This window comes from Ceratotherium simum, chromosome 22 (genome assembly GCF_057802395.1).
Source record: "Ceratotherium simum simum isolate JZ-2026a chromosome 22, ASM5780239v1, whole genome shotgun sequence".
In the NCBI taxonomy this organism is placed as follows: Eukaryota; Metazoa; Chordata; class Mammalia; order Perissodactyla; family Rhinocerotidae; genus Ceratotherium; species Ceratotherium simum.
In genome coordinates, this window is record NC_141921.1 from 933,897 (window position 1) to 944,439 (window position 10,543).

The following is a 10,543-nucleotide window of genomic DNA, read 5'->3' on the forward strand; positions in this document are numbered from 1 at the left end:
CCCTTCCGTGTTCCGGTTCTGAGCTTTTGGCCAAATTCTGGTTTGACCATGACAGTCTGAAAATGTGGACCCAGACCTTAACCCCACATTTCAGCTCCAGTTTGACCATGGAGGAAGTGCAATGTCACCTTACTTATTTGACACTATGCTCCTAGTGATACAACCGAAGTTCACATTATCCCTTTTGGTAGCCACCTCCACACTACTGACTCACAACGTTCTCATGTCCTGATTTGCTCTCCATTGTCCTTTCCTCTATTTGGCCTGATTTCTTAAGACCTCACTGCATTGCATTATGCTGGTATTCTCAAAATACCTCCTTCAGTAGGTATTTTGGAGGAGCCCTCAGGTTTGGGGCTAATCCACACCGTCAAGGGTAGGCCTTCAAAGTCCCAAAGATAGCTGGATCCAGTGGAGCCTGGAAAATGCTCTGTGAGCCCGCTGGGGGAGCCAGCAGACAGAGGGCTACTTCATGGAGAGTCACGTCAGTAAGTGTCTGGACAACCCCTCCCTGAGGAACCAGCGCCACTGTGGCCTGTCACTGTCGGGAGATTTGGAGCCATAGTCCAGTCACACGTGGATTCACTTCACAGGAGGGGGTGGTAGTTCAGGCTTTGAAACCTGACAGGCCTGGATTCAAGGCCACTTACCAGCTTTGCAACTTCAGGCCAAGTGCCAACATCTTTAAGCCTCCATTTCTTTCTGTAAAGCTGGGGCCACAATGGTGCTTACTTCATCGTGATGTTGTGGGGATGAAAAGAGAGGCATCAATGAATGGCTGACCCCAGTGCATTGGCACGTAGTGAGAGGACAGCATTTGTGGGGCTTTCTTCTCGCATTTGTTCTCGCATTCTAGCATTTATTCAGCACACGTCCACCGAGAGGCTGCCAGACGGCTGGTGCTGCAGCGGAAAGAAGGCAGATGCTGATAAAAGCCTGAGAGCAGGAGCAGGCTCTGGGGGACGAAGATGCTTCCAGGGACCAGCTAGATGCTTTACAGGAACTGTGCTCTGGTGCTGGGTTTGAACTGCTGGGCAGCCCACCCACGTCACCCCTACACCAACACACACCCCGTCTCCTGGGCCATCTCTGAGTCTGAAGCTTCTCAGATTACTCTCAATGTGACCTTGGGCAAATCCCATAACTCGTCTCAGCCTCTGGCACACTTCCTATAAAACAGATAATACCACCCGCAGAGCCGAGTTCCTGCAGCGGAAGAGCCAACAGCACATGTGAAATGACCCGCGGAGCCACCACCTCCAGCCGCCTTCGTCCCCCACCAGCCCTCTGTCACTCCGTGCCGGGCTCGGGCTGGATGCCGCTGGTCGGTGGGTTAGTGAGAAGCTAGCCCTGCCCATGGGGAGTTTAAAGTTTAGGAGGGAAATGAACATTTGAACATCCAACCCCAACAAAGAGTGCTAAGGACCATGATGGAATTACGTGCAAGGCCATGTGGGAACACCACGGAGGGCAGATCACTTTGCCTGTTGGCCCTCAGTTTCCTCATCTGTCAAATGGGTGTAATTTGTTTCTACCTCACATGAGATGACTCAAGTGAGTTCGTGAAGGTGAAACTATATGTTGGAAAGCTTAGTTCTGTGCTAGAGCTTCTATTTACTTTTTCGTTTCCCCAACAGAACTCCGTCCCTTTGAGGGAGGGCTATGTCTGATTTATTCCTCTGCCCCCAGCACATTGGCACAGAGCAGGTCCCAGTCAACACTGGTTGAGTGAAATGATGGAAGAATTTATTATCTAATTTTATCCCCCCAGACCCCAGAAAGGGACACCCATTTTATAGACGAAGAGAAAAGTGTACAGAGTTCAACGTTACCGGGCAGTCGGTGACTGAGCCAGGCATTTTCAGACCTGTTCTGATGACCTTTCTACTAGATTCCATGGCACAAGCCACTCTGGCTCGGGTGGGGTGACACTGTCCTCCTGGACATGACTCACCCTTCTTTGCGGGTCACTGAGCCAATCCCTTAGCCTCTCACACTGAGTCAGGGGCTGAGGTGAACCTGGCACCCGAGGAGAAAGCAGAGCGGTCCTGCAGGACAGGTGTGCCCAGGGATCCCTCAGGCCAGCCAAGCACACGGCCTAGGAATCCCTCGTGGGGGAAGACGGGGTGGGAACACGGACATCACACCAGGTCCACTCCCCTCTCTCGCAGGAGTGTCTGAAGGACTACACCTAACCAGTCACTGTGCCAGGCGGGCTCTAACCAGATGGCATCCCTTCCTCTGCATTCCCAGCACCAACGCCCTGGCTCACGCCCTCATCATCTTTTGTCTTGACTGGGCTCGCAGCCTCCACTCTATTAACCTTCCTTCTAAGAAGTTAAGTAACCTGCCATCGTCACACATTATGACTATGTCGTGCCGATGTTCAAAAATCTTTAATAGCTCCCTGGTACATAGCGAATAAAGTCAAAACCCCAGCTCAGCATTCAAGGCCCTCTTGATTACACCTCAACCTACCTTTCCAGTCTTCTTCCTCTCCACACTTCCTTGAATCCCTCACTTTAGCCCAGTGTTGCTATTCCTCGGAGTTGCCTCTTACTCGTCTTCCTCCCTGCCCTTGCTAATATACTTTCTTGCACCTTGAAGGCCCTTCCCTTGTTCTATTCATCTTTCAAGTCTGAGCTTAAAAGCCACCTCCTTCAGGAAGCGTTCCCTGATCTCCACAGCCCAAAATGAAAATACTAGTTATATTTATTGATTGTTGATTTTGTCTAAGTCATTGTGACTAGTACTTTAACATGCTTCCTTTAATTTGATACTTCTAGCAATCTTACATGGTAATGAATATTATTATTCCCCTTTTACAGATGTGGAAACTGAGATTTACAAAGGACAACTAACTTGTTCATACTCACACACCCTGTGGGGTTCAAACCTCAGTCTGCCTGACTCTGAAGTTGCTCCATGACTTCGGTTCATCTTCAGTGAGTTCTTTTACCTCCTCAGGACACTCATCTTGTTGGGGGCTGTGTTTTCCCACAGGGCTCATCTACACTATTCTATTGTGCTCATCCTGAAGACAAGGGGCTACTTCTTGTCCACCTGTAGCTCTCTGTGTAGTGTCTGACATATGTTGGGCCGAGAGACAGAAAGCAAGAGCTGTTCAGCACTTACTGTGTGCTTGTTGCTATACTGCACATACACACACGTGCTCACACGCACACACACACACAAACACACATACTCATTTAAGTATTGTCAGTCCTGTTTTACAGAGGAAGAAACAGAGGTGCAGAGAGGCTAAAGAACTTTTTATCATCTAAAATTTTGTGTTTGAATTATTTTTTAATCAGTTACATGTATTTCTTTTTAAAAAATAAAATTAGTTTACTTAAAATATGGACCCATACACATTTTTGAAGATCACACATTCTGAGAATTCAGACCTGGGTTCTTCTGACTCCAGGGGTCGTTCCACTATAACCATCTAATTTCTGACATAGTTAATGAAAATTTTGGTACATGGTGTTATTAGGATTATGGTCGGCTGCATGTAACAGAAAACTCAAGATAATCATGAGGTTTAATTCTTTCACAGAAAACAGAAGCGCAGAGGGAGGTGATAGCATTTCATGGTAGCAGAGACCCAGGCTCCTTCCCTCTTGTTTCTCTGCCATCCTCCAATCATGGCTTCCACCTTCTGAACCAAGATGGCTGCTCCCTCAGCAGGAAGGAGGAAGAGTGGGATGGAGGGCATGTGTTAAGTGTTAAGAACACTTTCCAGAAGTCTCCCACACCACTTCTGCTTACATCCCACAGACCAGAACTCAGTTACATGGCAACATCTAGCTGTAATGGAGGCCGGACAATACCAACTTCATTTCCAGCAGCCACATGCCCAGCTAAGAACCAGGGGCTCTCTTGTTAGGGAGGAAGGGGAGAACAGCTGTCTGGGGACAGCCAGCCATCCTCCGACACAGGTACGAGTGTTTTGCTTTCAGAATGTATCTGCCCTGCTCTCTAAAACTGCTTCATGACTGGAACTCTCACTTCCGACATACTCTCGTACCCTCTGGAGAGATTAATACACACTGAGGGAAGCCAACCAACTGCTCATTAAAGACCCAATTTCTAAACCAAATGATTAGTGGGCTTTCTCTGAGAGAAGGTCCAGTTGTGTGATTTTGGGCAAATCAATTATCCCCCTTAAGTCGTATGACCTTGGGCAAGTCATTTTACTGCTGTAAGCCCATTCTCTATCAGATAAATGGAAATAAGAATAAAATAATATCTCCCTTGTAGATATCAGCCAGGGATCTTGCTGGGCAGTTTAAATGACTTCACGAGAAACATGAGATGTTAATTTTGATAATACAGTCTATTTAACCAAATATATCCAAAATATTATCATTTCAATACGTAACCAATTTGAATTGCTAATAGGACAGTTTACATTCTATTTTTCGTACTAAGACTTTGAAATCCAATGTGTATTTTACATTTGCAATGCATCTTAATTCGGACCAGCCAGATTTCAAGTGTTCAATAGCCCTGGCGGCCTCTGCGGTGGATAGCGCAGGTGGAGACTAATTCAGGTGCCCTTGTGGGGTGCTCCCCTAGCGCCCTCCACTTAAAAGTGAAGAAGTCATCCTTCCCACAGCAAGCATCTGTTTCCTTGACTTACCCGCAGGCAATTCCTTAGGGGAGAGGAATGAGTGGTATCCCCAGGGCCTGACCTACTACCTAACACAGAGCAGACACTCAATAAATACTAGTTAAACAAATATTATTCATTTCTCTTTCCCCAAAACCCAGCCCAGTCTTGACTCTCAGTAGGCATTTAATAAAGACATTAAATTAATGAAGTAATGACCTGGTATTTTAATGGTAAGTGAATTTGCGATTTGTCAGCAGGTGAAAACCAGGCAGTTTATTGCAGAGGAGACAATGGTACCTTTCTAGCCCTCAAAGTAACACCTGCTGTTAAGTCAAGTTTCCTTCACCACCTCCTTCCCCGCAAACAGCACTGGAGCCAGATGGGAAGCCACGGGCCTGCACATTCTGGTAAGATCACACAACGCCTTGCCTGCACCGATAAGCAAGCATATCAAGTTCGCATGAACACATAAAATGAACTCCCAGCCAAAGCTTAATTTCTCTGTTTTACTGTATTGCTTTTCTCTCAAGATTGACTTAGCATAGCACAAGGTGAGAGGCTCTGAAAACTTGCCAGCCACTGTACAACAGAAATCTAGGGAACTTGACAGTAATACCAATAATAACCATAATGATGGGACATTTCAGCCTCGGCAGCACCACTAACTAGGGTGATGACCTGAAGCAACTTGTGTCTCCTTCTATGAGCATTAACTTCCTCATCTGTAAGCTGCGAGCGATTGCACAGACTTCTGTGGCCGTGCAGTGGCTAGGACCCCATGCGAGCAGAGCTTCCTGCACACACCTGTGCTCAGTGAGCGGTAACTTGCACTGTTCCTGCAGCTGCCTTGCAAGGCTCTCCTGAATGACATTTGCAAAGTGAGACTTAGCGTCATTTTTGTCTTGACAATCAGGCTGGATGGTTTTCTTAGAGTTATGTAGAGCTTGTTTCTCCCTCCTTGTGGACAACTAAAACACAAACACTATTTAGAAAGATCTGGGCCGAGTCATCTCTTTGCAGCCTGGTGGCAGGCCAGGAGGCTGATCACAAAGGCTGCATTCAGCTGCAAATAGCAGCCTGATGGGCAGGGGCCTTGTCCCAAACATTCTTTACTAGGCTTGGCGGGGGAATGGGGAGGTGTTATGGGCCTCCAAATATTTGTTGCTGTGTCTCCATAGCAACCACAGTGGCCATAGTGAAACCTTGAAACGGCACATCGAAACTGGGGAGGTGCTGCAGAGTCAAGCCTGACTGGAAGAAGACTTTCTCCTGGACCTTTCCCTCCCCTCTTTAACTGAAGAGTTTTCCAGGCTCCTTTCAAACGGCATTAAAGCAAAGCTATTATGATGGCTGCACACAGCCTACTGCCGGCTCTATTGAAAGTTGTGTGTACAAAGACTGTACCAATTGCCCAATTGCACGAATTTTAAGCGACTTACACCAAGTTGAGCAGCCTGATGTCATCTGCAGAGCTTCTGCAGCATGGTGTACTGACTCTGGCTCTGGCATGAACAGAACACCACTTACCGCCTGTGCGACCTTGGGCAAGTCACAAGTCACAGTCACTGAGCCCTTTCCTCAGAAAAAAAAAAAAACAAAAACAATTAGGCACAATTCCCAATTCAGTCAACTCTTCCTGATGCCTGCCCTGAGCTAGATGCTGGAAATGCAAAGCTGAAAATACATGGCTTCTGCTCCCCGGGGTCTCATACAGCCTGCCAGGCAGAGCAGTATTAAATAGTAGGTTGAGTCATGCTGTGTGCCCACTGCCTGGTCCCAGTAGGGACCAGTCACACTACAAAAGCTTATTTCCCTCCATTCTTCAATGGGGCTCCTACAAAGAAAACCCTAAAAGATGAACAAGAGCTCACGTACTTTTATAACGTTCTTCTCGTATCCAAGACAAATTTACCAATTTGGCCCTAATTGAGGGAGAACTGACCTTTTCTTGATTATACACATTATGTCTTCATTACAACATGCTTTCACAACCCGTATCTCATTGGATTTTCTTAACTATCTGCTGAATTTGAAGGGCAGGACACTGCCTCCACTCTAGACTGAAGGGGCCGCGGCACCGAGGTGGAGCGGTGCCCAGGTCACAGAGGGGAGCAGGGGCAGAGCAGGGATTCAAACACACATTTCCCAACTTATTCTTCCAAAAAGTATTTCTTGAGCCGCTACTAGGTGCCAGCATTGTTCCAGACACTGTGTTAAAGCAGTGAACAAGACAAACTTCCGTTAAGGAGCTGAAGTTCCAGAGGAAGGAAGCAGACTATCAACAACCACGTAAATTCCTATGCTATCAGGTAATGATAAACACAATGGAGAAAAAAGAGGCAGAGTGAAGAAAACAGTGATGCAGAATACTATTTTCTTAGAGTCATCCGGGAAGTCCTTTCCAAGGAGGCCTGAGAGAAGTGAGGAGCTAGCCATGTGGATACCATGGTTGAAGAATGTCCAGGCAGGAAGAAGAGCGGGCCTTGAGACCCTGAGGTGGGAACAGGTTGGCATGTTTGTGGACCAGCCAGAAGACCAGTGTGGCCAGAGCAAAGAGAGGGCTGAGGAGACTGGCAGGAGACGAAGCAAGAGCAGAAGTGAGGGGTGCAGTTCATGAGGGCCTCGTGGGGGACGGCATGAACTTCGGATTTATGCTGAGTGAGCCTGGAGCCATTGGACGGCTTTCGACAAAGGAGTGACCTGATGTGACTTGGTATACTGAAAGATCCCTCTGGCTCCCACAGCAGCAAGCATGGACGGGGAGACCAGTTAGGGCGCTATTGCAACCGTCCAGGCAAGCAAGGTTAGTGGCTCAGAGAGGGTGGCAGCAGTGCGGTGGTGAGAAGTGGCAGATTCGGGAGCTATTTCTCAGGAGGAAGCAACAGGATCGCTGATGGTTGAAGGTGGGGTGTAAGCAAGAAGAGTCAGTGATGAATCCACAGCTTTTGGACTGAGTAACCAGAAGAATGAAGTTGCCATGACCAGAGATAAGAAATTCTGGGGGAGGAGCAGGTTAGGGGTGCTAATGAAGAGTTTTGTTTTAAATACGGTACATTTGAGATGCATGTTGGAGATCCAGCAGGAGAAGGCAGAGAAGGTGTAGAGAGGCAAGCTGGAGATATTCATTGGCCATTCTTCAGGACAGGTATTTAAATTTAAACCCATCAGCCTGGATTGAAATCCCCAAGGGAGTGAGCGGGGATCAAGGAGGGGACTGACCCTCAGAGCATCCAATGGCCACAGCTAATAAAGAGGAAGAGGAACCAGCAAGAAAGCCATGCAGGGCATGCCGTGAAGGGAGAAGGAAAACCCAGAGAATCCAGTCCTGGCAGCCGAGTGAAGGAAGTGTTTCAAGAAAGCAGTGACCCACAGGATCAAATCAGTGATAGGTCAGGGTGAGGACTGAGAAACGACCTTCGGGTTTGGCAGAATTTCATGTCTGGAAATGGCAAGTTGTGCTCTTGACTATACCTGTTTCAGTGAAGTGGTGAGGGCAAAAAAAAAAGCCTGATGGAGTGGGTTCAAGAGAGGAGATAGAGAAAGCGGAGACTGTGGGTAGGTTCAACTCTCTGGAGAGCTTGTCTGGAAAGAGGAACAGAGAAATGAGGAGGAGATGGGAGATCAATGGCGGGTTTCTTTTCAAAGATAGTTGACCTCACAGTGTGTTTGTGTGCTGATGGGAACAGCCTACCTGAGAAGGATAAATTGATGAGGCAGGAGAGAGGGGGCCTATTCTAGGAGCAATGCCTTTGAGTAGATGAGAGGGATGGGACCGATTTCGATGCTTGGTGTGTCTTCTGTTATAACAACATGGCCCCCCAATTAATAAAATTGTCCATTTGGGGGTTATTTTAAACTGATTTCAAATGCAAACATTTCTTTCAATTACATAGAGTGAGTTTACCAGGAGGTGGCGAAAATACTGCCCCTGAGTCTTGGAGAACCTGCCTTGGTGAGTTAGGCCTTCCCTAGCCTTGGTGCACACCTCTAACTGCAGGTTACTCAAGCAGCAGGCTCCCCGCCTGGGGAGATGTGAACTCCCCACAGGCAAGGCCTGTTCTCTATTCCTTTCTGCAGCCCCATGACTAGCGAATATCTGGCACATGTGCATTCACAAGCCACTTGGGAAAGGAAGGACAGGAGGAATAAAAAGAAAGAAGCTGAGAATTGGATCTTCCTGCTCTACTGAAGCGCTCGCCTTTCAAGTGAGGCATGTGCTGAATGTTATTTTGTAAATATACCTTCCAACAGTATGATGGATAAACAATTTCTTTCTTTTCTTTTTAATTTGTGAAAGACAAAGGAGAAAGGAGAAAAGATATAAAGATTTACTGAGTGTCCACAGTGTTCTAGGCACTCAGGCACAGTCACATGAATTATCTCTTTTACGGATAACCAATACGATTAGGAAAAAGCTTCATTTTGTGCACAGAGTCATCAGCATTGACTTAAATAATCATGTAATAGAATGAGATCCCTCAAACAGTAATGAGCTTCCCATCAGTAGAGGCATGTAAGCAGAGTCTGGATAATGTCTGTTGGGAATTCCAGCATCTAATGGTCATTGGGCTTTATCACCTGCAGTCCAATCCAATCCTGAGAGTCAATGAGTCCAAGTCATATCATCCTATAACAGTATAATAGATCGGTCAAGGAGAACATCATCGAAATATAAGTACACAGAATGTCTTGTATCAGGAGGCATGACAGCATAGAACTTAAACATGCAGATTCTGAAGTCAGGCGGCCAGGGACAAAATCTGGCTCCGGTACTTACGAACCATACTATGTGCCTCAGGTTCCTCATCTGCACAATGAGAATAATAACAGGATATACCTCATTCTAAAATCCATCTGAAGTGCTCAGAACAGCATCTAGCACATAATAAGTGCTCAAGAAATGTTAGCTATTATTTATTCCATTCAACCATCTCTCATAGACTGTGCCACAGCGTCCTGGGACCTGTGGGTATCTGTTATGGCCCACGCACACCCATTAAACCAAAGCCAACTCCAGTCAGAAAGACTGGGCTCAGCAGACGGAAGCCCGTGGGGGCTGAGGTGCTTTGACGAGGGCACCAGCAGCTGCAGACGCGCCGGCCCCTCTTGCTCCGTGAGTGACCCATCTGCCTGCTGGGCAGCAGGCAGAATTGTTGATGGCGACCTCGTTTGTTTTCCTTTCTGTTACTGCTGCCTTCCAGAGGCCAGGAACCACTGAAACCTAACCAAGGCAGGGGCCAGGGGAGCAGACGGAGCCTGAGCCAGGGCCAGGAGTAATGAAGTGGAAAATGTTCACACCACAGGCAGCGTTACAACGCACCTGTACAAATAGCATGAGACCTGACCACCCCCCTCCCGGGGGCCCAGCCCCCTCATAGACTGCTCTTTATGGCTGCGCTCGCCCTGCCTGATCAGCGCCTAGGCCTGCAATGAAGATAAGAAACAAAGACATCCAGTGGAGCGATTAGAGAAGGGAGGGCAGGAGAGGGAGGTGCAAAAAGAAACATCCAAACATTTCCTGAAATTTCTGGTGAGTTCTCTGAAAGCCTGGTTGCCCAAAACAGGGGAGAAATGCACAGTTAATGAGTGTCAACTACGTGCCAGGATTTTGGCAGGAGATTTTCATACACCTCTGCTAATTTCACCCAGCCAATGTGATTTCACTTCATTTCACAGACAAGGAAACTGAAGTCCAGGGAAACCAGGCAAGCAGGTGATGGAATCAAGGCTTTATAATGAAACAACTTCAAACTAGAACGTTGAATGACTTTCTCAAAGCCACACAGCTGTTGGGCAGAAACCCAGAGGTCCCGGGCTCTTGGTGTGGTGGTCACCACGGCACCTGGAACAGGTGGGGCAATAAGGACGAAGGGCCTGGCTCTCCTGAGATAGAAGAGTAGGGGCCATATCTCTCTCACGATGGAA